The following is a 9938-nucleotide window of genomic DNA, read 5'->3' on the forward strand; positions in this document are numbered from 1 at the left end:
AGTCTTTAAGGTGAGGTTTGTAAGCTCCCCCTAAGTTCTATCCAGGTTAATTAAATTCATTTTTCGCGTAATAATATTATCAGAGCTTAAAAACAAAATTGAATCATTGAAAGAATTAACTTATAGATAAGAAGAATGGTTCAATTAACTTTACTTGAATTTTGATACTCCTTCGTTCGTTCATAGCTTATACCAATAAGGTAAAAAAAGATGATAGAAGTTTTTCAAAAATTTCAAATGCAATTAATGGGGCTCAGAGCCTTTAAATACTTGTCACATATACTCCCCCTTTTGTCATTATCAAAAAAAATTGAAATATATATAAGCATAAAAGACAAAAAGATATGAGAAAAACTCAAACATGAGAGAGTATACTAAGCAATGAACTAAATAAATCAGAGCAAAATATATGAACATGTATATTCAATTGTCAGAAGCAGCTAAACAGTCAGAATCAGTAAGCATTCAGAAGCAAGAGAAATAAGACAAGATGGTTTCAGAAGCAAGGACTAAAAAAATAAAACAAACAACAATCAAAAAGTAAAACACAGGGGTGTGCAACTAAGGGTTGGTTTGTTGTTGTTTCTTCATCTCCTCCATTTCTTCAATCTTCTTCTGCAACAGTTCTTCAAGTTGTTGTTGCCTCTGGAGAAGAGCTTGTTCCCTTTCTCTAGCTTCTTGCTGCTGCTGTGCCATCTGTTTCTTCATAAGCTTACACAACCTTGCTTCTCTGGTCAAGTAATCCGTTTCAAAGAAGAAAGGCTGTGTAATACCCCATCCATTTAGGTTGCGAGTAATATCAGTTAACGAAAGGAAGTGCGCGTCTGAGTTTAGGGGCGTAATTGGAATTTGAGCTTGAGGGGTATTTAAGGGCAAAAGGTCCCAAAATATTCATTTTCATTTGAACTTTCTCTCTCTCTAGGTTTCCAACAAATATTTCTCTCTCCCTTCTCTCTAAAATTTCGGCCCAATCTCCCCTCCATAATCATCCACTCTTTGTGATAATTCCTTGAGGCAAGCATCATGGAAAGGGATAAGAAGTACATGTTAGAAAACACCTAAAGATTGTAGAAGCAAGCTCTCTCTCTCTTGATTTTTGTCTACCTAGGGTTTGGTAAAGCTTAGAAAACACTTGAATCTTATTTCTTTTGGGCAAGGTGAGTTCTTAGTTAGAAAAGCCTTCCTTTGGTTTGAGCTTTCTTGGTGTGTAAGCTTTGATTGTGCTAGATGTGTTTATGAACTTCAAAGCTAATTCTTGATGAATATTTGTTAAGATTGCCATGAAATATGTTATTTATTGCTTTAGTATGTTGCTGGATGTTTTGGTGCATTGCAGGAAGCATTAGGATGCGTTTTGGGTCAAAAATTGCAATTTTGGTACCACAGGCCCGAAGAGCTACGCTATTAGCGAAATTCTACGCTAATAGCGCAGCTCCCCAGAAAAGCCACGCCCCAGGGGCGCTAATAGCGCAGCCCTCTGGAGTGGCCAACTTAATTTTGGCCTTTTGGCCCTCCCTCGGGTCGGTGGTGCGTTCCGAAGTATTTCTTTCATCGTTTTCCAATCTTATAACCCCAAAACGACATCTAGGCAATGCATCTAACACGTAACGATTCTCGAATTAAAAATCATGGCAATCATAACATAATCATTAGGGATTTCTAGTGAGCAAATCACTTGATTGTGAGAGGGAAAGTAATAGTTTATCAAGGGAAGAAACATAGAGACTCGACATAGTTTGTCGTGAATAGAATAGCATCATTTAGGCGATGAATATTAGATTGTGATACGATTAGATATCTTTTCACTAAGAATGTTTTAATAACATATATGTGCCGTGTCTCTTGTGATCACACTAGGTTGGTTCCAAGAGGTTTCCATTAGGTGAAACGGGAATAGCCGTAAGGGGCCCACACGTCACTAGGGAGTTCCGGTGGTTTACCTTAGATAGGTTTCCATCGAGCAGATAGGGTTTGCGCTCGGGTTTACTCCACCCCGGGGCTTTCCATAAAATGAATCCAGATATTGTTATTGTTCAACGCTAACTCTTATTTCAAATATTGTTGACTATGAGATGACGTCAGATACGTTAAGCTTCAGACTAGAATAGTTAAAGATAGTATTGTCGATGACGATTCTAGGTTTTCCCCTAATCGTACGACTTAGTAATGTGACATATGTATAGACCTCGATGCTTAGAGAGTATCTTGGTAAAGCGGTCTTAGATTACCCCTTAACCGCGATGTCATATTTAGAATTATTGAGACTATAACAAGTAAGTTGAACCTACGACGGGTCTAGCATGCACTACCGTCTAGGAAAACAACCCACACACGTATAATCAACCGTCAGGTTGTAAATTAGACACGTGGTAACCATAGACTTTTCCCGAGGTTATCACTAGCTAGGGTTAGATAGAACTCACTGAGGCATTATGTCTCATCCCTCTCCTTATTTGTTCAGGTTCTCAGGTTTCCCGCAGTAAAGGTAAAGAAAAGGTGCAGGTTTAGCATGCATGCAAGGACTTCATCTTGGTGTTAAAGTAGTTGATGCATATGTATAATTATTAGCACATGTTGTATATTGGATGTATAATTAGATTTGTACGACAAACTTCTATGAAGAATGATGTAATATAAGACTTTGGTTGTTGAAGTTGTGTTTGATGACACGGTTATATTGTAAAATTAATGTATCCAATATCAGTTTTAACGCACTTTTGATTATTCTAGACACTATCAAAGTGGGCGTTACAAATTGGTATCAGAGCAGGTCGTTCCAGATCGTGCCTTGGGTCATTAATATTACAATCCAAGGAGTTGTTCTTTCGAGTTTAGGATATTGTCCTCATTGTTATATTTGGTTGAAATTGATCACTTTGGCTTAAATATGACAGTTAGAGCGGAAATGTCCGGAGCGCGAAGAGGACGAGGACGGGGCCGGCCAAGGAATAATCAGAATGATGAGGAGAATGAGAATCCTAGTGCTCAGATGTGGGCACAGTTGATGCAGCAGAATCAGCAGATGATGCAAATGATGCAACAGCAAATCCAGCAGAATGCTCAATCCCATCAGCAGTGGGTTGCAGCTATGCAGCAAGGTCCGGGAGTGCATCAACAGCATCCTCCACCTCCAGTTGTGGGGAACCTAGCTTTCCGAGAGTACAATCGGAACCATCCTCCAGAGTTCGATGGTAGTGGTGAACCACCAGAGGCTAAGAGGTGGATTAAGCACATGGAAAAGATTTTCCTTATGGCCAACTGTACCGAGGAAGATAAAGTGATCTTTGCAACTAATCAATTCCGAGGTGCAGCCCAGGATTGGTGGGAAACTGCTCGGCGTAGGATGGAGGCTAATGGGCTAGAGTTGAATTGGGAGAATTTTAAGCAAGTTATGAAAGAGAAGTACCTTCCTATGACATTCAAGGTCAGAAAAGAACAAGAATTTCTTCACTTGAAACAGGGTAACATGTCCGTGACGGATTTTACCAAGAAGTTCGAGGAGTTATCTCATTACTCAACTCACAATGAGCATGCTGGTAATGAAATGTGGAAGGTTAATCATTATAAGCATGCTTTGAGGGGCGAGTTGTATGCGGTGGTCAGTCAACAGAGGTTGACAAACTTTGATGAGATGGTACATAATAGCTTGGAAGCTGAAAGAGGTTTTGACAGAGCTGCTAAAGAAGGTACCACTGCTTTCGATAGAAGAAGAGGTAGCTTTGTTGATAAACATCATGAGAAGTTGAAGCCAAAGGGGTCTCCTCAGAGGGGTAAACAGTCGGGTTCTTTCAGATCCTATCCAACTTGTAAGAAATGTGGAAAAGCTCATACGGGGGAATGTAAACTGGGTGACAACTCTTGTTATGCTTGTGGCCAGACGGGACATTACATGGCAAATTGTCCAAATAGATGAGACAAAGGCAAGGGAGCAAGCACTACAATGACTAGAGGAAGGGTGTACTCACTAGATGGGAAGAAGGCTCAGGAGAATGAAGACTTGATCGGCGGTATGTGTTTTCTTGGTCAGAATCCCATTAGAGTTTTGTTTGATTGTGGTGCCTCACGTTCCTTTATTTCTTTTCAATGTGTGGAAACTCTTCAATTGTCCGTTTCATTACTAAAGCCCCCTATGATGGTGACTACGGCCACCGATGGAGGAGTAGTAGCTAATTATGTATGTGAGAATTGTCCTATCACCGTGTCTAGCAAGACTTATTATATAGATTTAGTATGTCTTCCGATGAAACAACTTGATGTGATTTTGGGAATGGATTGGCTGTCAGCGAATCATGTGTATATAGGGTGCGCAGAAAAGAGTATCTATATGCCAACTAGTGATACAGTGGAAGGAGTAGCCTTGTCAGAATTGATTAAGCACACATATCAGATGGCTCGGTTTATCTGTGCTCAAGATAAGAGATTTTATGTGATGCTCACTGTGACTCCAGAAACAGATTTAAGTCCTAGCGACATTCCAATTGTCAGTGAGTATTTGGATGTTTTTCCGGCAGATATCACAAGTTTACCTCCCGAAAGAGAAATTGAGTTTTCAATTGATTTGATTCCAGGAGTAGAGCCAGTATCAGTAGCGCCTTATAGAATGTCCCCCCTAGAACTCAAAGAATTGAAAGCCCAGTTAGAGGAGCTTATTCAGAAGCATTTCATCAAGCCTAGTGTTTCTCCTTGGGGTGCACCTGTATTGTTAGTCAAGAAAAAGGATGGCAGCATGAGGTTGTGTATTGATTATCGCCAGCTGAATAAGGTGACCATAAAGAATAAGTATCCTTTACCAAGGATTGATGACTTGTTAGATCAACTCAAGGGAGTGTCAGTGTTCTCGAAAATTGATCTCAGATCGGGATACCATCAGATTCGTATCAAGTCTTCAGATGTGTCTAAGACGGCTTTCAGAACACGATACGGGCACTATGAATTTTTGGTCATGCCATTCGGTGTAACCAATGCCCCAGCAGTTTTCATGGACTATATGAATCGGATTTTTCAGCCATATCTAGATCAGTTTGTCATTATTTTCATTGATGACATTTTGGTTTATTCCAAGAACCCGCAGGAACATGCTCAACATTTGAGAATAGTGTTGGACATTCTTCGGGAGAAGCAATTGTATGCAAAGTTCAGTAAATGTGAGTTTTGGCTAACGGAAGTCAGATTTCTGGGTCATGTTATTTCTCAGGGAGGTGTAGCAGTGGATCAGTCAAAGGTAGAGGCTATTCAGAATTGGACTAGGCCAAAGAACGTGTCAGAAGTTCGAAGCTTTTTGGGACTAGCTGGTTATTATCGCCGTTTCATTATGAAGTTTTCCCAGAGTGCTTTACCCTTAACTCGACTCACAAGGAAAGATGTACCTTTTGAGTGGGATGAAGAATGTGAGAAGAGTTTCAAGACTTTGAAGAAGAAGTTAACACAAGCACCAGTCTTGACTCTTCCAGACCCGGAGAAGAGATATGTTGTGTTTTGTGATGCATCGTCTAAAGGACTTGGAGGAGTGCTCATGCAAGAAAACAATGTGATAGCTTATGCATCTAGGCAACTCAAGACTCATGAAGAAAACTATCCCACCCATGATCTAGAATTGGCAGCCATAGTGTTTGTTTTGAAGAGTTGGAGACATCATTTGTATGGAGCACAATTTGAGTTGTTTAGCGATCATAAGAGCTTGAAGTACTTGTTTGATCAGAGGGATCTGAATATGAGGCAGAGGCGTTGGATGGAATACCTAAAGGATTTCGATTTTGAATTGAAATATCATCCAGGAAAAGCCAATGTTGTTGCGGATGCATTGAGTCGTAAAGCCTTGATCCAAGCCGAAGTAAAAATGCATGTTTGTAAGTTGCACGAGGAGATTCGAGACCTTAACCTTGAAGCCACAGAGGATGTTGATGGTATTTGGTTACACAGATTAGAAATCACTTGTGATTTGCGGTCAAGAATTGTACAAGCACAGGAGACAGATGGTGACTTACGAAGGAGAATTGGTCATCCAGAATTTTCTATAGCTTCAGATGGGGCAATTTTATTCGAAGGAAGAATTTGTGTACCGAATGACGCAGAACTCAAAAGGATGATTTTAGAAGAAGCACACAAGAGTAGTTTCTCGATTCATCCTGGTGCTACCAAGATGTATCGCGATCTAAGGAGAGATTACTGGTGGCCTGGAATGAAATCAGATATTGCTGACTTTGTAGCTAGATGCCTGGTGTGCCAACAAGTTAAGATTGAACATCAAAGACCAGCGGGGTTGCTACAACCGCTAGAGATTCCTCAGTGGAAATGGGAGCAGATATCTATGGATTTTGTGGGAGGCTTACCTCGTACTCAGAAGGGACATGATTCCATTTGGGTAATCGTGGATAGATTAACCAAGTAGGCTCATTTCTTACCGGTTAAGTCTACCTACAAAACCTCTCAGTATGCAGAATTGTTCATTTCAGAAATAGTTAAGCTACACGGTGTTCCAGTGAGTATCGTGTCGGATAGAGATCCCATCTTCACCTCACACTTCTGGAGGGCTTTCCAAAGGGCTTTAGGGACTCGCTTGAAGCTGAGTACGTCTCATCACCCACAGACTGATGGACAAACAGAGAGAACCATCCAGACCTTAGAAGATATGTTACGCGCTTGCATATTGGAAGATGGTGGAAGTTGGAATCATCACTTACCTTTAATAGAGTTTTCCTACAACAATAGCTACCACTCTAGTATTGGCATGACACCTTATGAAGCTTTGTATGGTAGGAAGTGTAGAACTCCTTTATGTTGGGCTGAGGTAGGAGATAAGAGTATTCTTGGACCAGAAATCATTCAAGAGACAACTTTGAAGATTAAATCGATTCAGGAAAAGATGAGGATAGCTCAAAGTCGTCAAAAGAGTTATGCGGACAATCGACGAAGGCCTTTAGAGTTCAATGAAGGTGATCATGTATTCCTGAAAGTTACTCCCAAATTAGGTTTGAGGGGTACTTTCAAGATTAAGAAATTGTGTCCTAGGTATGTAGGACCGTTTTTGATACTCAAGCGTATCGGACCAGTGGCTTATCAATTAGCTCTACCACCAGCTATGTCAGGTATACATGATGTGTTTCACGTGTCCCAACTGAAGAAGTATGTACCGGATCCTTTCCAACCAGTTGAATTGGATTCTATAGAATTGAAATCAGATTTGACATTTCAGCCAGAACCAGACATGATAGTAGAACGTGATGTCAAATCTCTCAGAAACAAAGAGATTCCTATAGTGAAGGTAGTATGGAAAGGTTCACCGGATGGTGAAGCTACGTGGGAACTAGAATCAGAAATGTTGAAGCAGTATCCGCACTTGTTTTCAGGTAAATTCTAAATTTCGAGGACGAAATTTTTTTTTAAGGGGGGTAGAGTGTAATACCCCATCCATTTAGGTTGCGAGTAATATCAGTTAACGAAAGGAAGTGCGCGTCTGAGTTTAGGGGCGTAATTGGAATTTGAGCTTGAGGGGTATTTAAGGGCAAAAGGTCCCAAAATATTCATTTTCATTTGAACTTTCTCTCTCTCTAGGTTTCCAACAAATATTTCTCTCTCCCTTCTCTCTAAAATTTCGGCCCAATCTCCCCTCCATAATCATCCACTCTTTGTGATAATTCCTTGAGGCAAGCATCATGGAAAGGGATAAGAAGTACATGTTAGAAAACACCTAAAGATTGTAGAAGCAAGCTCTCTCTCTCTTGATTTTTGTCTACCTAGGGTTTGGTAAAGCTTAGAAAACACTTGAATCTTATTTCTTTTGGGCAAGGTGAGTTCTTAGTTAGAAAAGCCTTCCTTTGGTTTGAGCTTTCTTGGTGTGTAAGCTTTGATTGTGCTAGATGTGTTTATGAACTTCAAAGCTAATTCTTGATGAATATTTGTTAAGATTGCCATGAAATATGTTATTTATTGCTTTAGTATGTTGCTGGATGTTTTGGTGCATTGCAGGAAGCATTAGGATGCGTTTTGGGTCAAAAATTGCAATTTTGGTACCACAGGCCCGAAGAGCTACGCTATTAGCGAAATTCTACGCTAATAGCGCAGCTCCCCAGAAAAGCCACGCCCCAGGGGCGCTAATAGCGCAGCTCTCTGGAGTGGCCAACTTAATTTTGGCCTTTTGGCCCTCCCTCGGGTCGGTGGTGCGTTCCGAAGTATTTCTTTCATCGTTTTCCAATCTTATAACCCCAAAACGACATCTAGGCAATGCATCTAACACGTAACGATTCTCGAATTAAAAATCATGGCAATCATAACATAATCATTAGGGATTTCTAGTGAGCAAATCACTTGATTGTGAGAGGGAAAGTAATAGTTTATCAAGGGAAGAAACATAGAGACTCGACATAGTTTGTCGTGAATAGAATAGCATCATTTAGGCGATGAATATTAGATTGTGATACGATTAGATATCTTTTCACTAAGAATGTTTTAATAACATATATGTGTCGTGTCTCTTGTGATCACACTAGGTTGGTTCCAAGAGGTTTCCATTAGGTGAAACGGGAATAGCCGTAAGGGGCCCACACGTCACTAGGGAGTTCCGGTGGTTTACCTTAGATAGGTTTCCATCGAGCAGATAGGGTTTGCGCTCGGGTTTACTCCACCCCGGGGCTTTCCATAAAATGAATCCAGATATTGTTATTGTTCAACGCTAACTCTTATTTCAAATATTGTTGACTATGAGATGACGTCAGATACGTTAAGCTTCAGACTAGAATAGTTAAAGATAGTATTGTCGATGACGATTCTAGGTTTTCCCCTAATCGTACGACTTAGTAATGTGACATATGTATAGACCTCGATGCTTAGAGAGTATCTTGGTAAAGCGGTCTTAGATTACCCCTTAACCGCGATGTCATATTTAGAATTATTGAGACTATAACAAGTAAATTGAACCTACGACGGGTCTAGCATGCACTACCGTCTAGGAAAACAACCCACACACGTATAATCAACCGTCAGGTTGTAAATTAGACACGTGGTAACCATAGACTTTTCCCGAGGTTATCACTAGCTAGGGTTAGATAGAACTCACTGAGGCATTATGTCTCATCCCTCTCCTTATTTGTTCAGGTTCTCAGGTTTCCCGCAGTAAAGGTAAAGAAAAGGTGCAGGTTTAGCATGCATGCAAGGACTTCATCTTGGTGTTAAAGTAGTTGATGCATATGTATAATTATTAGCACATGTTGTATATTGGATGTATAATTAGATTTGTACGACAAACTTCTATGAAGAATGATGTAATATAAGACTTTGGTTGTTGAAGTTGTGTTTGATGACACAGTTATATTGTAAAATTAATGTATCCAATATCAGTTTTAACACACTTTTGATTATTCTAGACACTATCAAAGTGGGCGTTACAGGCTGGTTTGCCAGGAGTAGTGTAGAACTTCTTACTCTAAGACTCTGATTCACATGCTCCATTAGCCTTCTGACTGATGCTTGCTTGACTCTGATGCATTTAGCCTTGATTTCTTCGATAAGCTCAGCTGCCCGGTTCTGAAGAGATGCCCAGGAGTCTTCATATGCACCTGTGAGATCAATCGTCCTTCTTTGATCCACCAGATTATGCATCTGACTCAGAATTGTCAGAAGCTCAGAATTAATATATCCAGATTCCAGGATGTTTGTGGGTGGTTGATCAAGGGTTTCAAAATCAGAATCACTGATTTCCAGATCTTGAACAGGGTTAGGAACTGGAATGGTAAGGTGTGTTTGTGTGTTTGAAGATGAAGGCTGGTTAGAAACAATGTGTGTGGTGGAGGTTGAGGCTTGAACATTGACTAGAGAGATGTCAACATCCATGGGAGTTGGTTCTGGAGAGTGTTCAGGTAAAGGTTGAAATTCAGTTTCAGTTGGTGGTTGTTGTGGTGAATTTGTTGTTTGATTGTTGAGTTGGGGGTCAATGGTAGCTAATG

Source organism: Medicago sativa, chromosome 2, assembly GCF_051527215.1.
Source record: "Medicago sativa cultivar Bolivia chromosome 2, Bolivia_mono, whole genome shotgun sequence".
NCBI classification, from domain to species: domain Eukaryota; kingdom Viridiplantae; phylum Streptophyta; class Magnoliopsida; order Fabales; family Fabaceae; genus Medicago; species Medicago sativa.